The following is a 21,006-nucleotide window of genomic DNA, read 5'->3' on the forward strand; positions in this document are numbered from 1 at the left end:
TAAAACATAGTGTTTTTCTCTTATAGGTATATGTGTATGTGTGAATTTTTGTCAAATTCCTTTAAACACTGAATCCTTCTAAGATTATGTATCCTAATCATTCATTAAAGCTATGCTCTTCAGCTCCATTATCAGACATCAAAATCTTGAGATTACCTGTAACATAGATTATCTTTGCTTTTCGCAGATATGCACAAATCATGAGTCTGGCCTGCATTCCCATACAGAAAATTCCTGCCGTGACCAAACAAGTGGCTTTTACATTCGCGTATAGCCTGCCTACTGTAACCCCAATTCCAGCCCTGCTATGGCCACAGGGGAACCCATTTTGCTTGAGGCATTCACTGACACACCCACTAAAGTATTCCTCCCTGAAAATCAAGTCCTGGAGTCCTTCATGGTCGGAAGTTTTCAGAGCTGCTTTCAAGAGAGGTGCCCTGCAGTAGCCAGAGTGATTTAATAGATATATGTGATAAAGCTTTCAGTTTGTACTCCTGTTTTAATATGACCAATCTCTCATCCCAATAGTTTGTTGCCTCTATTTCCCTTTGTTCTCTTTGAGTTTCTATGTCTTTCCTAGGACATAAGCATTCTGCATTGGGAATGTTTCGCCTAATTCAAACATCTCCAAAGCTGGAACAAGCGGAATATTAAGACAGGATCTTAATTCTCTTTGTTGAAACAGAAACGGGCCTTCACTCTCATGGAGATCATCCCTCCTCTGGTACAGCATGAACAATTTCTGTTCGAAAGTCATTTTTAAAGGATTACTGCCAGGCTGTAACTTGATTGTAAACACAAATACAACCAGTGAAACTGAAATCCTGAAACAGTATTCAGTTATAGGTGGGCATTCAGGGGATACCTGAGTGTGTGTGTGTGTGTGTGTGTGTGTGTGTGTGTGTGTGTGTGTGTTTTAAAATTCTCAGATCTTTGGGGTGATTGATTGGCTCAGTTGTTTGGAGCATGGTGCTGCTAACACCAAGGTTGCCGGTTCAATCCCCACATGGGCCACTATGAGCTAAGCCCTCCTTAAAAGAGTCAACTATGCCACTGTAGCATGAAAGCAATATGTAACCAATGACCACGGCTGTTTCCCAATTTAAAAAATATTAATTAAAAAAAGCAACAAAAAATAAAATTCTCAGGTCTTACGGACTGAGAATACTTTCAAATATCCCAGTTTGAAAAACATTGTTCTAACCCCCTAGCCTTTTGGCTGCAGCCCTCTTTCCTCTCCTTCCTTTCAGAATCAAGCTTCTTGAAAATATTGTCCACACACATTACCTCCACTTCTTTCTCTGAAGCATTCCTACTTCAACCCCTGCCACTCCACTAAGACTGTCCTTCCAGCAAATATGTTGGAGAAATCCATGAGAACAGTTCCGTCCTTACTTCAGCGTCGTCGTGCAGCTTTTTGACTCTTTTGATCTTTCCCTGCTTGTCTCTTGCCTCAAGACCCCATATGCAGTACCCTCCTAATGCCCCTCTGTCCTTATATTTTCATGTACACTGTCCCCAGCCAGTCCTCTGTCAGTGGCAGATGGGAATTGGTGATGAATACCCCAACTCCCCACATTTCAAATGGGACAGCTCTCAGCTGCTTATTCTTCACTGCTTCCAAGATTTCCCCCAAGAGATTAAACTTCAATTGCTCATAATGGTGACTTGCTGAATAACACGTCCTTTTTTCGTGTTTTTTTTTTTCTCTTCCCTGTTTCACTTTCTTATTTTCCTACCACTGTTTCTTGAGATCACCTCCCAAATAAACTACATGCATTCAAATCCTTGTTTCAAGATCTGCTTTTGGAAGAACCCCAAGTAAGACACTGCATTTTTTCCGGGAAGTAGCTACTTCTTTGGGATAATGGAGATGTGGGGCTGCTAGTCCTCCTATTGGTTGAACCCAATGAAAAGGCAGGAAACCTTAAATCAAAGTGTAACACAGTGTAGAGGGTTGGCCTTTAAGAGGATAGATCAGCCCAGAGAAGGTTGGGGAGTTGCAACTGGAGGAAATGGGGTGCAGCAAATGGAACCCCATCAGCACAGCAGTGTTAGAGGCAGACACGCTAGCCTACCATGCTTCTTTGATAGACTTCTGTGTGGTCATTGGACTATGTGGGTCCCTAGGATTTATTAGGCCTACATGTATTTCCTGATTTTTCTATGATAGATACACTTTACTTTTGCAACAAGGAAAAAAAAAATTAAAGAAAATGTATATCAAAAGACAAAACTCATGTTTTTAAGTGAAATGAGTGTCCTTTCTAAAAATGATCTATTGTAAGTTTGTGACTCAGGAGACCCTAAAAGTCTAACTTGGTCTGCTTTTGGGGTCCATCATGATTAACCCATGGCACTCTGATTTAAATGGCAGTATCTCTATATAACAGTTACTGCAGTATCTCAGTTCAGGGACCAGATGAGAAAACAAGCAACTATGCCATTGTAATAACACCGCTGAACAGGATCGATTATTAAATACATGCATGATTTATGAAAGTCCTGCTCAGGGAAGCAATAGCAAAACCTAATTTCAAGTCTAGCTCACTTTTAAATATATTTTATTCAATTCTTTAGGACAGACAAATTTAAGAAAAGTCTGTCCATGGAAGGAAAATGGCCAACAAAGAAAAACACAATACTTGTTAGAATACATATTGCCAGCCCTTTCTCACCTCAAACGAGTAATTTTTTCACTTTTCACCCCCAAACTTTAGGTTTAACAGACGTCAGAATTCCCAGCAAGAATCAGGCAGAATTTTGCTCTTTGGATAATGTGGGTCATTCTTCGGTACATGGGTGCACATTATACAATATCTACAGCAAATTTTTCTCTCTATGTAATTATCTCCCATTAGAACATTGGAGCACAATGAAAAATCAGAACATTGTTAATATTTAGTCAGGACTAAATAAATACATTTGATTTTTTATTGTGGTAAAATATATATGACTGAAATTTATAATTTAACCCTTTTTAGGTATGCAGTTGATTGGTGTTAACTGCAATGTTACGCAATTACCACTACTCATTTTCAGAAAATTTTCATCTTCTCCATCGGAAACTTTCTACCCATTAAATAATAACTCTCCATTCCCCACCCTACCCCCAACCTTTGTAACTGCCATTCTACTTTCTGTCTCTATGAATTTGACTATTCTAGATATTTCATCCTTTATATAAGCAAAAGCATACAGTATTTGTCCTTTTGTGTCTGGCTTATTTCACTTAGCATAATGTCTTCAAGGTTCATCCGTATTGGACTATGTGTCAGAATTTCACTTTAGTGTTGAATACTATTTTATGTGTATGACACATTTTGTCTATCAATTCATCTGTTGATGGACACTTGGGTTGTTCCAACTTTTGGATGTTATGAATAATGCTGCTATGAACATTGGTGTACAAATAGTCAAGTCACTGCCAATTTGATTTTTAATAGAAATCTCATATGTAACCCATACAGCATGTGTGATGTGTATTTAAACCTTCTTGAGAGGCTTTCCTCTTGAGAGGTTAGAGCTCTGAAGACTTTACAAAGAAATCATATGGATGAAATTTTTTATGATTTTGAAATATATTAATAGATAGAAAATAGATGTAAACGTGGAGAGGGATTTAACACAAATAAAATAAAGGTGCAGCTTAATGACAGGATATAAACTCAAACACCACAACCACTGTAACATCCTGCATTTCTCCTTTTATATATTTTTATCTTAGTTTCTAGGATCTGAACATAAACAGATGAAAACTTGGTAGGCTGGATTAGAGTTCTTTTAAAATGATGCTTTAGTGAAATTATTTTATTTCATTTTATTATTTTTTTAAATTAAAGTTTATTGGGGTGACAATTGTCAGTAAAGTTACATAGATTTCAGGTGTACAATTCTGTATTACGTCATCTATAAATCCCATTGTGTGTTCACCACCCAGAGTCAGTTCTTCCATCACCATATATTTGATCCCCTTTACTCTCATCTCCCACCTCCCACCCCCCTTACCCTCTGGTAACCACTAAACTATTGTCTGTGTCTATGAGTTTTTGTTTCTCATTTGTTTGTCTTGTTCTTTTGTTGTTTTTGGTTCATATACCACATATCAGTGAAATCATAGGGTTCTCTGCTTTTTCTGTCTGACTTATTTCACTTAGCATTATAATCTCAAGATCCATCCATGTTGTCACAAATGGTCCTATTTCATCTTTTCTTACCATGAATAGTATTCCATTGCGTATATATACCACAACTTCTTTATCCATTCATCTATTGAAGGACATTTTGGTTGTTTCCATGTCTTGGCCACCGTAAATAAAGCTGCAATGAACATTGGAGCACACGTGTCTTTATGTATAAATGTTTTCAGATATTTTGGGTAGATACCCAGGAGAGGGATTGCTGGGTCATATGGTAATTCTATTCGTAATTTTTTGAGAAACCTCCACACGGCCTTCCATAGCGGCTGCACCAGTCTGCATTCCCACCAACAGTGTATGAGGGTTCCTTTTTCTCCACAGCCTCTCCAACATTTGTTACTATTTGTCTTGTTGATGATAGCCATTCTGACTGGGGTGAGGTGATATCTCATTGTGGTTTTATTTGCATTTCTCTGATGATTAGTGATGTTGAGCATTTTTTCATATGTCTATTTGCCATTTGTATGTCCTCTTTGGAGAAATGTCACTTCAGGTCCTCTGCCTATTTTTCAATTGGGTTGTTTGTTTTTTCGTTGTTGAGTTGATGAGTTCCTTGTATATTTTGGATATTAGCCCTTTATCGAAGGCACTGTTTGCAAAAATCTTTTCCCATTCAGTTGGTTGCCTCTTTATTTTGTCGATGGTTTCTTTTGCTGTGCAGAAGCTTTTAAGTTTGATATAGTCCCATTCATTTATTTTAGATTTTACTTCCATTGCCTTTGGAGTCAAATTCATGAAATGCTTTTTGAAGCCAAGGTCTGTAAGTTTAGTACCTATGTTTTCTTCTAACAGTTTATTGTTTCAGGTCTTATGCTTAAGACGTTGATCCATTTTGAATTAATTTTGGTACATGGTGACAGATAGCAGTCCAGTTTCATTCTTTTGCATGTGGCTTTCCAATTCTGCCAGCACCATTTATTGAAGAGGCTGTCTTTTCTCCATTGTATGTTTTTTGCTTTTTTGTCAAAAGAAAATTATTTTATTTAATACTGATTTAAACTCTTCAAACTTACGCTGTGAGTTTAAGTAAACTGTTACTTTTCTTACTTAAAAGTGGACTTTTTAAAAAACTTTTAATAATTTTATATAGCTGCTATTCCTGGCATCTAGGAACTTTGAGAGAGATTTTGTTTTGGCTTCAAACACTGTCATATTTTTTCTTCAAAACCAGTGTGGTTTTCTATGAAAACAGCTAGCACATTCACTGTCAGAAGATGAGATAAGACAAATAAAACATATGGTCAGTTGCGCATCAGCCCACATGACAGCAAAAGGTGATTCTTATTTTGAAAACCATGCAGATGAGATGTTCAGTGGAACAAGTATGTAGCTCAAGCAAGCTTTTTAATTGTAAGCTGTTGGCATTATACCTTGTAGCTATGGGCTGGAACTGTTGGTAGGTAACCATTTTGAAATGGACACCTAGCAAATATTGCCGTCTTCCTTTTCTGCTCTATCATTCCATGAAGAGATTTGTGATTTCTAAATCCATTGTAAAATCAAATGTCCAGGGGTGAGGAGGAGAGAAGAGAGAGGAGAGAGAGAGAGAGAGAGAGAGAGAGAGAGAGAGAGAGAGAGAGAGAGAGAGATCTTAGACTGTTAGTGCCTATTTATGGAAATACTTAAAAGGAAAACAACATACCATTCATGAGAAACTATTTTCTTAATATTTCCATTGTTTTAGACCCAAAACTTACCACTTCCCAAACCAATGTTAGCATTTTTATTTTGTGTTACTTTACATTTTTAAAGGTTATACTTCTTGGTATTTCTCCCAAAATTCAGTAAATGTGTACTTTTGATATAAGTAATCAAAAGCCAAATTTATACTGTTTAGCTCATTTAAATAAAACTTTTGTGAGAATCATGAGTTAATACAAATTATGCTACTGAACGATTATTTTTATTACATGCAAAGGCATAATCTTTTTGCGAGCAAAAATCTACTTTTTGCACTCCTTTCATTGGCTAGAACTAAGTGCTTTAGAATACCTCGGAATCTTTCATTCAGGGAGAGTTACATCATGAAAAGTTATGTACCCTCATTTTTTGAGGGATTGAAGAATTGGTGGAGGGTAACAGGCAGGAAGGAAAAAAATACAAGTAAAACTGACACTAATTGGGATTAGATTCACTGTGACAGGAAACTCAAAATAAGAGTTCAAGAAGGCAGTGGTTTCTTTTCCTTTTCATGTAAATTCAACTGTATGGTGCTTCACAATCGTGAGAAGAAGACAGGTTTCTTCTATCTTTTCGTCCCTATTGCCCTTATTCCTTGTCTTCCACCTTGTGTTCCACCCAAGCATCGAGTCCTATCTCACCCAGCAAGAAAGAAGAAAAGTGAGGAAAAGAGCACACCCCTCCGTTTAAGAACACTTAGTGGAGGTTTCACATTCCACTGCCAACTAGAGCACAGTGTTTACCTGCACCTTCTTCTGCCTGTAGTTTGACAGACTCCACTCATTTCCAAAGTTACTGAGGATAACACTTTCCCCAGCGAGGTTATTTCATACATTTGTAATACAGATAGTTTTATCACATTCTGCATTCCATCCTGGGATCCTTTGATCTCCTCAATGATTTATAAATTTGCATGCATTAAGGCTCACTCTTTGTGCCACATAATTCTACGGATTTTTGTCACATACTATTTTAAAAGATTAACAAAATATACCATTTTGTTATTATTTTAATAAATGACATTGAATTATTTAGTATTTTAATAACTATTTAATATAAACAATAGCAAATACTTTGCTTAGGGTTGTGCAACTGTTAAGTGGCAGACCTAGGATTCAAACTCAGATGAGTGGATAACCAAAGCCCCCTTTCTTTCTACCGTGCCATTTTCTTTTTTCAAGACTCTTAAACTCTGAATCTTCTCAAGTAATAGAGAAATCTTTAGATTTCCCTGGGTAAGTTTACTTGCTCTTTGTATAATACTTCCTAGATAATCAGATCAGGCTTAGAGTGGGAGGGTGTGTTTTTAGAATTGCCAACTGTCACTGGAGGAAAATAGCACATTGACAATGGATTTGATACTAAATCATTGAAGGGGCACAGACGAGTCAAAGTTGTGGGTGGGGGCACCTGTAAAAGCCCATCCCATCACCCACATTGCTTTCCCCTTATTGTATTAATATCTCGGCTCAGTCAGCACCTATTTGCAATCTCTGCTACTTTCCCCTGCCCAACAACTAGCTGACACTTCCATCCATAAATCCCTCAGTGTTGTGCCCACTCCTCTTGAAGTTTATGATGTACTCACTGAGGTTTCTCCCCTGATTTCTGTGAGTGATGGCTGGTGGCTGTGGAGGCTGAAAGAAGATAGAACTTGGCTGCAAAGGAAGGAAATGAGCTTTGTATCAAAAGGTTGCCGTCTGAAGAAGAAAATAACTGATCTTTTCATAAAAACTCAGATAAAATTAAAAATAAAACCATTGTATTTTTCTCTTCCTTGGCTGGCACTCCAATGCGTTCTGTGGTTGAGACCATTAATTGTTTTCCCTTATTGATTCTTCCCTTTTTCCTTGGTAACAGACTCGAATGATAGCAGGCTCCTGACCATCCAGCATAATGTCTTCATTCTCTCTGGAAAACTACTCTCTTGGTAAAGTTGCCTCTCACAGGGGAACCAGTTCACAACAATTCAGATACTGCTATACATGTATGCTGGAATTGAACAATCAAATAAATGAATAGTGGATGGTGGGAGCCAAGTGTCTCACAATTGGAGCAAGGGAAGGTGATGAGAGTGATCCATGTGGGAATGGGTTAGAGTTAGAGACATCTGTATAAATTCATGTTTTGTTTAATATAGATACAAATGATTACATACATATATGTAAATACATGGTTTAGTATATACACATATAGTTCCTTCCTCTTTCAGCTGAGAAGCGAAGACACCCCAGTAACAATGAAAGTATCTGTCACCCAGATCTTGATTTCTAATACCATTCTCTAATAAAAGGAACCATGGCTCCTAAAAGATATGGCTGATTCTAGACCTAGGGCAGGATACATACAAAATAAGCATTGAGTATGTTATAGAGACAGAAATTAAGGAAGTGCTGAAAAAAAAAAAATCCTCAATAAAGGAGTATGTCAAACAGACAAGGGGCCAATGGAAAGAACTCCCAGTGGCCAAAGCCGAAAAATTTTGAGCAAGAAAATAAACAAAAAAAGATTTATTGGATTATAAGACAAAGTATTTTTTAAAATCCTTGAATTCATACTGATACAAATGACTGAATAAATAAAAACTTCAGTAGTTTATGTAGATACTCTGCCCTCAAGAAAGTGGACCATAATTCCCTCCTCCTTAAGTGTGAGTGGTGCACAGTGGTTTCCTCCTGAAGAATACAAAATGGAAAGAAGGAAAAGTCATTATAAAATTACAGTGGAGAAATCTGGCAAATATTACCTCAGTCAGGTGATCAAGTTTAATGTCAGCAATGATAAGTGGTGTTGAGAGTACATGCCCTTGACGTGATGTGATGAAAATGGCATTCTACCTCTGTGGTCTTCTTCTCAAGAACACCTAACCCCAGTCTAGTGAGAAAAAACTTAGACAAATCCCAATTAAGGTACATTCTATAAAATACCTGACTGGTACTGTCAAGTTCAGCAAAAAGAAAGTCTCAGAAATCTGTCATAGTCAAGAGGAGCCTAAGAAGACAAGATGATTAAATGAAATGTATCCTGGATGGGATCTTGGAACAGAAAAAGGACACTGGGTAAAAACTAAGGAAATATGAATGAAGCATGGATGCTAGTTCATAATAACGCATCAACACCAATACATCAGTGTATCATTACATTAATTGTAACGAATGTATCACACTAATGTAAGATGGGAACAAGAGGGGAGACTGGGAGTGCAACATATGGGAACTCTACTATCTTTGTAATTTTTCTATAAATCTTAAACTGCTCTAAAACAAACCTTATTTTTAAAACAATGCCATATGAAAAGTACTTGGCACACTGTAAACATTCAGTACGTGTGTATTGACCCGAACTAGTTGTATGATTGGTACAATTTTCCTGCCCTGGGGATTCCGTACAGGGGCTCTCATGGTGGAAATTTTCTTCAAATTCCTGTGGAGTTAGTTTCCCTCTTGAGAAGGAGTATAGAACTTGTTTTTAGAAAGTAAACAAAAAGCCTTTTCCAAAAAACATCTAGAGTCTGGAACAACTATAGACTTGAACATCAGAATAGGGAGTGACATATGCGCACAAAGCTGATGTTGAAACTGACTCATTTCACAGAAGATAACAGAGATGCAGTGAACTGACGGATTAGTCACACCACCCTGCTGTAATGGTGATTACAAAAGCCAAACTGTTTTTATGGGCAACACCCAATGAGCCAGACTAAACAGGAATTGTTAAGGGAGTTGTTAATAGGGGCGCTGAATGATGATGACACTAGCCTGTTGCTTCAGAGAACCTCCACCAACAGCAAGCCCAACAGCCTGGAGCAATAGGGAAAATAACTTTCCAAGAGCGTAAGTAATCAAGTGATTAGAAACCCAAGACCCAGGGCCAGGGAAGGGAGGGAGGGACTCAGGAGAAGTGGGTTCTGGAAACAACCAACAAGACGTCCAGGATGAATCACGGACAGGCGCAGGGTTTTCTAGGTCTGGCTTTTAGACAGCTGAGTTCACGTGTTTTGTTTTGTTTTTCTTGCTGATTTTTTTTTTTTTTAAAAAGCACTTCTTTTTCAGTAATTCTTTTCTCATTGGATTTTATTTTTCTCTGTTTTCTCCGTTACCATTCGCTATTAAGCAAGCAAGCAAACCAAAAGTACCGAGCATGAGAACTTAATAGAAAACAAATGAAAACCATACTAACTCTCATAATTGTTTGGAGAATCTGAATTGTTAAATGTAAAAACTAGTGTGTTACAACAGGGTTCTGTTTTACTTTCGGCCGTAGGTATTAGAATGGGTAGAACTTTCAGGCATGAAAAGCTAAATTCATTTTCCTGCAAGGTAGAGTGGTTCGTGATGAAAGGAAAATGTCTTCACAAGAAAAGTGACACATTTTGAATGAATTTTGTGTATCACTAAGAATTATTTTGGAGGTAGTGTATATCATACACTGACCACTTTTGTCCTTTGTGGTTCATGTAGCATGTCAACATTTTAATTAATAATAAGTGTATCTCACATTTTTTTACAACTTGTTACATTGTAAGGAGTGTTTCATAAACTTTGTCCCTGTTGTCACGTTGACATTCTTTTCATCTTGCCCAATTTAACTTAAATCTTAGATGCATAAAACTAGATCCTTCTAAGAAATAATCCCAGAATGAAGAACATAATAAGATAACTAACAATATTGAAAGAGTTTAAACTATCTGGAATTATAGAGAAATCTAGAAACCATTATATCCATGTCCTCTGGCTTTGTCTCCTTCCTGGACTCCATTGTCAGTTTGTGTCTGGAGGTCCATGACCTGAGCCTCTTCTATGAAAGTCTCTATCTTGACCTAGCTTTTGAAGTTTTTTTAAAAAATCATAATGCCCAGGCCATACCCCATATCAAATAAATCAGTATCTCTGGGTATGGGATCAGTATTTGTAAAATTTCCAGGTGATTCCAAAATGTAGCCAAATTTGAGAACCACTGTCCTTATATAAAAAGAGATTTCTCCATGAAAAATGGGGTGTGTGATCTTTCTGGAATACTAAATTGGGGGGGGTCATATCATTTCTAGTAATGTTTGAAGAATCAAAAGTAAAATTAGACTTTGAGAGAATCGTTTATAGACCCTGCACAAAGGGTTTTCCCCACGTTTGCAATGGATCTGGGTGGTGTAATCCATTTTAAAACTAAATGAAGGATGAGGATTAATGAAACTAATGGGTATATTATTTACAGACCATATATTTCTGGTAAGACAGTAACTTACTTTGTGAATTACTGGATACAGATTAAGGAAAAGGTTTTTGAGAGAACATTTACAATAATTGAGTCACTTGTCACAACAAACTTATTTCTTACCTGAGAGGCTTTCAAAATGAAGAATAGTAAATGCTTTTAAATAAGTTGTACCAAGCACAAGACATACAAGTGAATGATTTTGGAGAGTCAGTTTCTCAAGACTAAATATTCAAAATTCTTCTCTAAACCTATCTCTGACATTGACTTGCTCATTGTTCTTTAGAGATGTAGTCTCTTTGGTGCTTTAGTTTTTCCATCTGTGAAATGGAGTATTAACATCTGTTTCATGGAGCTAGTAAAATAATTATTTATAATGTGCTTTGAAGATGAAAAATATATGTAATTAAATTCCATGAAATTTTCCATGGAGGATGCTGAAGATATGACTGAAGTTCATTGTTCTAGCTAGAAGTTAGACTCTCTTTGACCATATGTTCATTTTCCACTCTTTGTCTATTCATTGATTCAACAAATACTCAATTGTGACCTGCCATGTGCCAAGGCCTAGGCTATTCAGTGGTGAAAAAAATCTTTTCTTGTCCTCATGAAGTTGTAGTCTTGTAGGGGAAACAGACAACATAGTACAAACAAACAAATAGACACACTCGTATACCAGGTAGTGCAAAGCGCTTGGGGAAAGGGTAGGAGGAGATGGATAAAAGAATAGAGAGTTAAGCTAGGTGTAAGTAGGACTCTAATTTAGTTGGGGTGGTTAGAGAAGGTCTCTAGGGAAGATGAAAACATCTTAGGAGAGAGATTTCTAAACAGAGGGGACCATAAGTGGAATGTGCTACAGATCTTCAAGAAAAATACAAAGGCCATCGCAACTAGGATGAAGATGTTTATTTTAAATTAATATCACTCCATGCATCATAAGAGTCAAAGTAATATAGCTACACTTCTTTCCCAAGTATGTGACAATGATTTACAGGTCAGCATAAGAATTCCAAAAATGGAGTTCTGGACATTCTTTTCTTAGTCAAATATTTATTAGTATCCATTATTTTCTAGAGTTTTAAAAAAAGCAAGTTTGGTTCTCAAGAAATATACTGTTTAGAGAATATATACAGAAGTTTACCCTCAGGTTGGATGAGGAAACTAAATTAAATTAGTGTTAAGTTTGTGTTAGTGTTTAGGCAGAGTCTATGGCAATGCTACACCATATTTTTAAAAATCTAGCAAAGTTGCATAGTAAGAAAACAGTGACTCCTGAAAACTAATGACAATGGAATGAGACTCCAAAGGAATAATTTCTATTTTTTCTGTGATCTCACACAAGTCACTAGATTTATTGATTAAGCTGCAAGAGCATTCAAAAGAACACAGTGAATTCTTTCTAGAAGTTTATGTCTTATAGACTATAGGCCTGAACAAGGAAAACTTACTAAGATGCTTCGAATCAAAATAATAAGAACAATTTAAAAAACGTATTGAATATTCAGGCAAACCAAAAAGTATAGATAATAATATAATGGATTTTTGATAAAAGAAAAATCTACAAGCTACAGTTTGGTTTCATTTAACAGGTTAACAGCAACACATACTTATAGCTTTGCTCTTTTTTTCCTCTTTCTCTTTTTAAATTTAATCAACACAGGGCCAAAATTGCTTCATCCATACCGAGATAACAGATATCATAGCATTTTATCTGTAAATATTTCATATGTATCTCTAAAAAGATAAACATAGCATTAATAACTCGACCATGAAAAAAGAATAAAATTTTTTCCTCTAGGAAAAAATATCCTCTAGGTCCATGCATGTTGTTGCAAAAAGGACCTAGAGGATATTATGCCAAGTGAAACAAATCAGACAGAAAAAAGCAAATACCGTATGATATCACTTATATGTAGAATCTAAAATACAAAACAGAAAAAACAGATAGTCTTGAAAACAATACTTCCTTTATGTAGTCAGTATTCGAATTTCCCTTATTGTCTCATTATGTTTTTTAAATTCAGTGGACTTTCAAAAATTGTGGTAAAAATATACATAACATAAAACTTACCATTTTAATCATTTCAAGTGTACAGTTCAGTGGCATTAGTATATTCACACTGTTGTGCAACCATCACCATCATTCATCTCCAGAATTTTTCATCTTCCCAAACTGAAACTGCGTACTCAGTAAACATTAACTTCTAATTCTTCTCCCCTCCTTCCCTGAATGAAGTATGACAACCATCATTCAACTTTCTGTCTCTATGAATTTGATTACTCTAGATACCTCATATAAATTGAGTTATGTAGTATCTATCCGTTTGTGACGGCTTATTTCATGTAGTATAATGGCTTCAAGGTTTAGCTATGTTGTAGCATGTGTCAGAACTTAATTCCTTTCTAAAACCGAATAATATTTCATTGTATGTATATACCACATATTGTTTAGCTAGTTGTCTCATAATTCTTTTTAACTGATTTATTACAGTCTTTACTTGCAAATTCACTAAATTTTTGGAGGGCACAGCTGCACATAAAATACGTGGTAGTGATAATTTCCAAAACCCAAAAGATGAGGAATCTAAGACTCCAGTGACAGAAGTTAAACACTTTGTAAGATGTATATAGGAGCTCCCATGATCCAAAGTTAACCATTTTTAACATAAAAAACAAACTGCTCTCCACAGTTCCAGGGCCAGCCTGTTCTTCTATGTAGTAGATATAGTACTTGTCATATGGTAAGACATCATCGCAGAGAGCCCAGACCCAGCAAAGTTGGCTCCATGTACCCAGCTTGGCAGGTTGGGAAAGAGGACGGTGCTCTGGCACGTTGATTCAGTGCCCCTGGCAAAGACACTGCCAGGGTTCGTTCCCAGACAGAATTTCCCAATACACCTGAAGTCAGCTTGCAGAGGAGCACGCTGCAATGCATCATCATTAAGTCACTTCTAATGCAGCTCTTGAAAGAACAGGTTATTGTCAGAAAGACCAATGTCAATAGATAATTTGATTATTGATGTCAAGTAGGAAATGAAACTCTGCAGAATCTGAATTGATTACAGTTAATTATATATTGATGGGGTCTTAAAATTACAGTTCTAACTTTTCCCAACTTCTTTTGCACTTACTCTTTAAAAACATATTCAAGTCAGCATCATAATTGTGTAGTGATAACACGGTGTGAAATCCTTCTTAACACATATTAATTTTAAATATTTTAATGAGATCTACTGAACTCGCAAATTTCTAATTCCTGTCTAATTGCACAGAATGGCAAAATTTTCATCATCGACGTGAAATATACTAGACGGTTAACTATTTTACTAAGTTTTCTGCATTTTGTAGCTCTTGTGTATGCATACATATACACTGTAGCAAAACTCCTTATAGATGAAAGAGGAAATAATACTTATGTCACATTGGTGCCTGGCCTTACCAACTTCAAGTCTGAGTAAAGCTAATATGGTATAAAATAAAATCGTTAATAGCGTAAAACACTACCCAAAATGTGCAGAAATGGAGAATTACATAATCTTAAAGTGGATTCATGAATTAGGAACCTGATAAAAGCTATGAATCTTCTCCCTAGGGAAAAAAAAAAGCACATAAATTTGCTTATAATTTCACATATTCAAGGACTTTCTGATACTTATTGTCAGACTCCAAATGAAGCATCAGATGTAATTTGACTCCTTCCTTTTATGGTTAGTGGACTTGAGACTCATGGTAGCTATGTGACACATTCCTAGCCACAGAGTGAGGCAAGGTAGACAGTTCATTCTAGTTGCAAAGTGATTTTTATTGTCACTTGGTTATGAAACTTCTAAGTAAGAGTTCACCTAACTTAGGTGAGAAGCCCCATTGGCCTAAATGTATTTCCCCACCCAACTTCTCACAATGCCTTAATTCCCACATGGGGGCTATTCTCCTGGTATATTTGTGTTAATGTGAACAAGACATTAAGTACAGTCCTCCATTTAAATGCCAGCTGAAGGCAAACTAGAGTATATGATACGGGTCATTAGCCCCGTTCTTTCTCTCATGCTGAATTCTCCTTTGGAATTCTCGGTCTCCTTACCTGCTATTGATCTATTTCTCCAAGACCAGCTCAGTGGAACAAGGAGGAGGGGATGGAAACAGCCGGTGTTAAGAAAAGGGGAGTGGGGCAGAAAATTCTCTTTTGCAAGATTAATGTTAAGCAAAGGCAGCATTTTCAGAACTTCATCTGGTTCAAATATTTTTTGCAGCTAGAGGTGAGAGTTCTGGAAATGTTTGGAATTGTAATATTAGGCAACCATACTTTCAACATTGTTGGAAAGTACTTAAAACTCCCCAATTTTATGAGTCTCATGCCATTAACTTGGAGAAAGTGCATGTGTTGGCTAAGTGTTGTGTCAAGACTGGGGAGGAAGCTTAGATTGATATTCCAGGAAAGACGGGGATTTCCTCATGAATATATTTGCTCTCAAACAAATCACAAATTGAAATATAAAAATATAACATTAAATATAGCAAGTGCCTGTTGTGATTGCTTGAATAAAACATATGTACTTTTTTGCAGAACTTTCTTTTGAAATGCAATTTATTCTCATGGTAAAGATAATACCTATTATAGAAAACTTGGAAAACAAAAAAGAAAGGAAAGAAAACTGTTGTAACTCCAGCAAGCAGAGATAACAACTACTGACAATTTAAAGCATATGTTTTCAGGCTTTTTCTATGAATGTACATTTGCAACACAGACACAGACCTCCCCCCACCCCCCACCCCCCACATGCACATACCTAGGTTTGTATCTATTTACATCAAAGGAGGGTCATGCTTTATATGAAGAACTGTATCTTGAGATTTTCAATACATGTTACAACATAGGTATTTTTTAAAGTTATTAAATTTTCTTGGAATACAATTTCTAATAATTACATGGATTCTATCACATATGCATGCCAACATTTACTTAACCATTACTCTACTGTTGGAAATCCAGGGTGTTTTCAATTTTCTCCATTAAATATCCTTGTATGTGGATCTTTCAGTGCATCTCTATTTCTTTAGAACAATTCCTAGGAGTAAAACATTTCTTTAGGACTTTGCTACATATTAATTGTTACATGCCTTATACAAAGTTGTACCAATGCACTCCTAGTTTTAACACCTGGGAGTACTCTTTTCCTTATTCTTCTACCAATATTATATGTTTATTTCTTCTGCTAGAAAGTATTTTCCTTGCCTGTATTTTTTTTTAAAATTGTGGTACTTTTCATTTGCAAACTGATTTGTAGGAATTCTTTATGTAACAAATAGAAACCCCATGTTGTATGCATTGAAAATATTTCCTCTGTCATTTTCTTTAGCTTCTGATGACAGTTTTTCCTCTAATGTATCATGAAATGTCATTTGTGCCCCCAAGTTGATTTGAACTGAACTGGTTTGGGACAGGCTTCATCACATTTACCCAGTGGGAACACATATGAAGGGTTTGGGGTGTTAAAGCTGAAGTTCCGGAGTTGACGTCCTCAGCACCTCGGGTTTCCCCCAGATAGTTCTATCTGATGGCTGAGATTAAGCATTTTCTCAACCAACACCGCTTTCAGTTTCAAAAATGGTTACAATACAGAATCTGGTTGTGTTGACTTGTGTCTTTTTCAATGCTTTTTAGACTGACTTTGAGCAGTCTAAGGAGGCTGGCTACAGTCAAAGGCTGCTGGTACATAATTGTATTCTTCCTCTGCTTTTCTCTCTCTAAGCAACCTCGGCCTAAAGCCGCTCTCCTTCTTGCTCTCACTTCCTGGAAAAGCTATGAAAACTGAACACGCTTTAACCTACTCTTCTTTTTGGTTTCAAAGAAGACAAAGCAATTCAAGGGTGCTCTAGCAAATGCAGGGGATTTATTATAAGTCTTTAGGGGGTGTACCTAAAACTCAAGAATACCAGGCAAAAAAATCAAAATGATGTTGGAAATCCAGGAAATATGCTCTCACCCTCATAGCTGCTATCATTTCATATCTACCTTTATCTTTCTAGGTGAACTGGATTTCCTCTGCTGCCAAGTCCCTCTGATAATCTAGAGATAGCTACTTATGGTTTCCAATTTAACATCTGGGCCCACAGAAAGACTTTCCTGAAGGGTAGCAGAATACACCACCCCAGAATATGCCACTTTAGCATAAGGATTATTTTGAGCTGAAGGGGATAGAACAGAAGCAGATAAAAGAAAAGCACCTGCTTTCCCCTTATTTGCCTAAAAGCAGGACATAAATTTGCAAAGGTGTCCCCTCTCCCTCTCTACCAGGAAGAACAAAATTTAATCCCTGGAGAGAACTTTAGACCCTTAACAATGGAGAGAGAACTTTAGACCCTTAACAACTTAAATGTGGGTAACAACCCCTCAACCCCCTCCAAGACCGGCCTCCCCAACACCTTTCTTATGATTTCCCTTGGTTATTGCCCATGTATACTTGAGGTATGCATGTCAATAAACTTCTGTTTGTTTTTCTCTTATAAATCTGTCTTTTATTACAGGAGTCTCAGACAAGAACTCAGAAGGTTAGAGGGGAAATTATTTTCTTTCCCTACAATCCCAAATCCAAAATTCTAACATAGGGACTTTGTCCCAGTTTCAATTAAGTGCCTAACTTGGGTCTAATTAACTGAGGGCAGGAAGGTGGGGGTCACACTGTAAAAATGGCGGTTGAGAACCCACTGCTTGGGTGAATGGGGGCAGGTAAAGGGACTGTTGTGAATTAACACAGATGCAAAAATGTCATGTTTCATATTAATTATATTTTTAAAAATTATGCCTTATAACTTCTATCAGATTTAATGTCATATACTGGGAAATTTTAAAATAAACTAAAACTATCAATTTTAAGAATATCATCTGCAAGGAAGTAAATACTGAAATGTAAGAAAAAACCTGAGAGTTTGGTCCTAGTTAAATTCAGCTGTTTTGCAGAGAGAAAGCCTTTGATCCAATAACGAAAATCAGAAGGGGGTATGTGCTTAGTCAAGTACAGCATGGAACCTGAAGTGCAGCAGAATACGCCACCCCAAATACGCCACTTTGGCATATTGGTTACTTTGAGTTGTAGGCATCTGAAAAACAGCAAATGCAGGGAGAAGCTTTCTCTGAGTTCCCCTTATTTGCCTAAAGTAAGTTCCTCCAAAAGGATAAATCCCCTCCCCAGGCGTGTCATCAACCAGAGAGGATTGACTTACTGTAGAAGATGAGAAGTTGCCATCACACCAGACACACTCTGTCACAAATTATCATGCCCCCCATCTCTTTAAGGACCCATTCGTCTTCCCTAAAAATCATTTACTCTCCCCTATGAAGCCTACACCCTCCCTTCCCATATTAATGTGGTATTTAACCTAAATTCTAAGTCACCTCCGGGAGTTAGTCATTTTCCCCTGGGTATCTCCCATGTGTATATGAGGCATACATGTTAATAAACTTTGTTTTACTCTTGTTAATCTCTCTTTTATTACAGAAGTCTCAGCCAAGAATTCAAAAGGGTAGAGGGAAAATTATTTTTTCTTCTCTATAAACCTAAACTTCTAGTATAAGTCTTCTATAATTTTTGCAGTTTACTTTGGGGCATATTTTCATGTAATTGGTACATCATGTTAAATGTTGTTGGTTTTTTTTAATGTATTTTTAAAAAGCCAAAGGAAGTAAAAAGAACAATAAATTTAATATTCTGTACTAGAACAATACCCAAACTCCTAATATATAAACTTAACTCTTAGTTTTGAAAATGTAAATTAAATGTTAATATAATTGTATTCAAGGGCAACCGCAGGGATGGAACCCTATTACCTTACAGAGGAAGGGAAGGGCTTCCTCAAATTGTTCTTTAACACCTGAAGAGCTATTGAGTTAGGAAACAAAGGGACAAAGGTGAGCAGTCTGCGCTGCTTCATCTGGACCACCATTGAATCTGCTCTGAGAATTTTGAAATGGTATCTTTTTCATTTATGAGAAAACCACAGCTTTTGAAGACTGTCTTCATTGATATCAGACAAATGCTTTATTTTTATACCTTGAAGAAGAGAACAGAGACAGACACTTTCTCAAGTAATCTTGTATTCAAGCACCCTGCACAGGGCCTTATATAAATATGTGTTGGATTAATAATGAAGTTATGACCAACTGTGATCCTTATATAACAGCACACCATACTCCCTTATTATTTCAAGACATCTCACCATCTCATAGGATGAAGTATAGTAGGTAGGGAATCGAGTTTCATTGTTCTGTTCTACAGAACAATAAACAGAAGCTATTTTGTTTCTCTTTTTGCTACAAGAGTAATACGTATCAGGAAGAACAGAAATGGTTAACTTGGTGTCATGCAGGGTGTCATGTGGGGTCTCTGGTCCCGCTCCCCACATAAGAACGCAGGACATGGTGAGGCCAAAAAGGAACACCCATGGAGCCATAGATAGGAGAGTCATACAGCTATACTCTAGCTGGCAGCTGGGTTAGAGACACAGGAAGCAGGAGCCACACGATCTGCAACCTGCTGTCCACTTCTCTCTGGCATCCAATCTCATTTGCTAACTGCAATCCGCGCTTGCTAGCTCAGTCACCATCTTCTTGCTAGCCCCCCATTTGCTGCTAGCATAGCCACAGCAGTTATGTTAGTGGCCAATGGCTCACTGGTTACAGCTGATGGCCAACTAGCCACAGCTGATGGCCATTCGATCACAGTTGATGGCCATTTACTACCTGAGCCAGCACCTTTCCACGTGAGGCCGAGAGCCTGGAAACTGCACTCCTGGCTCTGTCCTCACACTTGGGCTTTCCTGTCTTTTAATAAATACATGGCTTTATAATAATCATCATCATCAAAATTATAGTTCTTTAGCAGGACTTCACGTTTTTGATGCCATGCTGTATGTTTTACTATGTCACGGAAGACTTTGTTTTCGTTTTAGAAATCACTTACTCAAGGTTTTGTTTTTATTTTAGACAGGAGGATGCAATATCCCTGTGTCATTAGTTAAAAGCTCACAGTTACCTACATTTGTTTTTAAGAATGGGAAATAAAATACTTTTCAAAACAGTACAGATAGAGGAAGGTCTGAAACCAGTTGTTTCACTGTCATCAAATCTCATGAACAAACATTACATTTCAGACTTGTGGGGACAGAGCCAGGAGTACAGTTTCCAGGCTCTCGGCCTCACATGGAAAGGTGCTGGCTCAGGTAGTAAATAGCCATCAGCTGTGGCTAGCTGGCCGTCAGCTGTAACCAGTGAGCCATTGGCCACTAATATAACTGCCATGGCTTCGCGTGACAAATGGCGCAGTGAGCAGGGTGTCCTGCATGACACCCTGCATGACACATGGCACAGCGAGCAGGGTATGGAGCCGGCCAAAGCTCCCCGAAAGACGGTGGAGCAGTTTGTGCATATGAACACTCAGTCCCAGGAAGACCAGGAGGAGCAGCTGCCGGAGAGCTGGATCCCCATGGAGGGGTGGGAAGACCTGGACGATTCCCCAACCAGCACAGGCCAGAGAAAGCGAAGCTTGTTGCAGCCCTGCGGGCTGGGAAGTGCTTGCTGAAGCAGCCCGGATACAGGACTTGTAGTCCCAGGAGGAAACGCTGGCTGAGTCCTCGGTGGGAGCTGAGGGTGAGGTCAAGGTCATCCCTCACCCCCAGAACAGCCCTGGTGAATGACTATGGACTACGGGGAATTGCCTTCCATCCCTAATTTAATGGACCACTTGACTGTTTGGGAATATACCACCATGTAGTTGAACCAGCGGATGTTTGCTTTTGTGTCTTGACCGGCTGCCATCGAGAATATGTAAGCACCTTGACTGTGAGCCGCTGTTGTTCCAGCACGGTACCCTGAGAGACCCAGAGAGAATGGCAGTGCCCTGAGAGGCACTGGCTGAGCCCA

The sequence above is a fragment of the Rhinolophus sinicus genome, linkage group LG04 (assembly GCF_036562045.2).
Source record: "Rhinolophus sinicus isolate RSC01 linkage group LG04, ASM3656204v1, whole genome shotgun sequence".
NCBI classification, from domain to species: domain Eukaryota; kingdom Metazoa; phylum Chordata; class Mammalia; order Chiroptera; family Rhinolophidae; genus Rhinolophus; species Rhinolophus sinicus.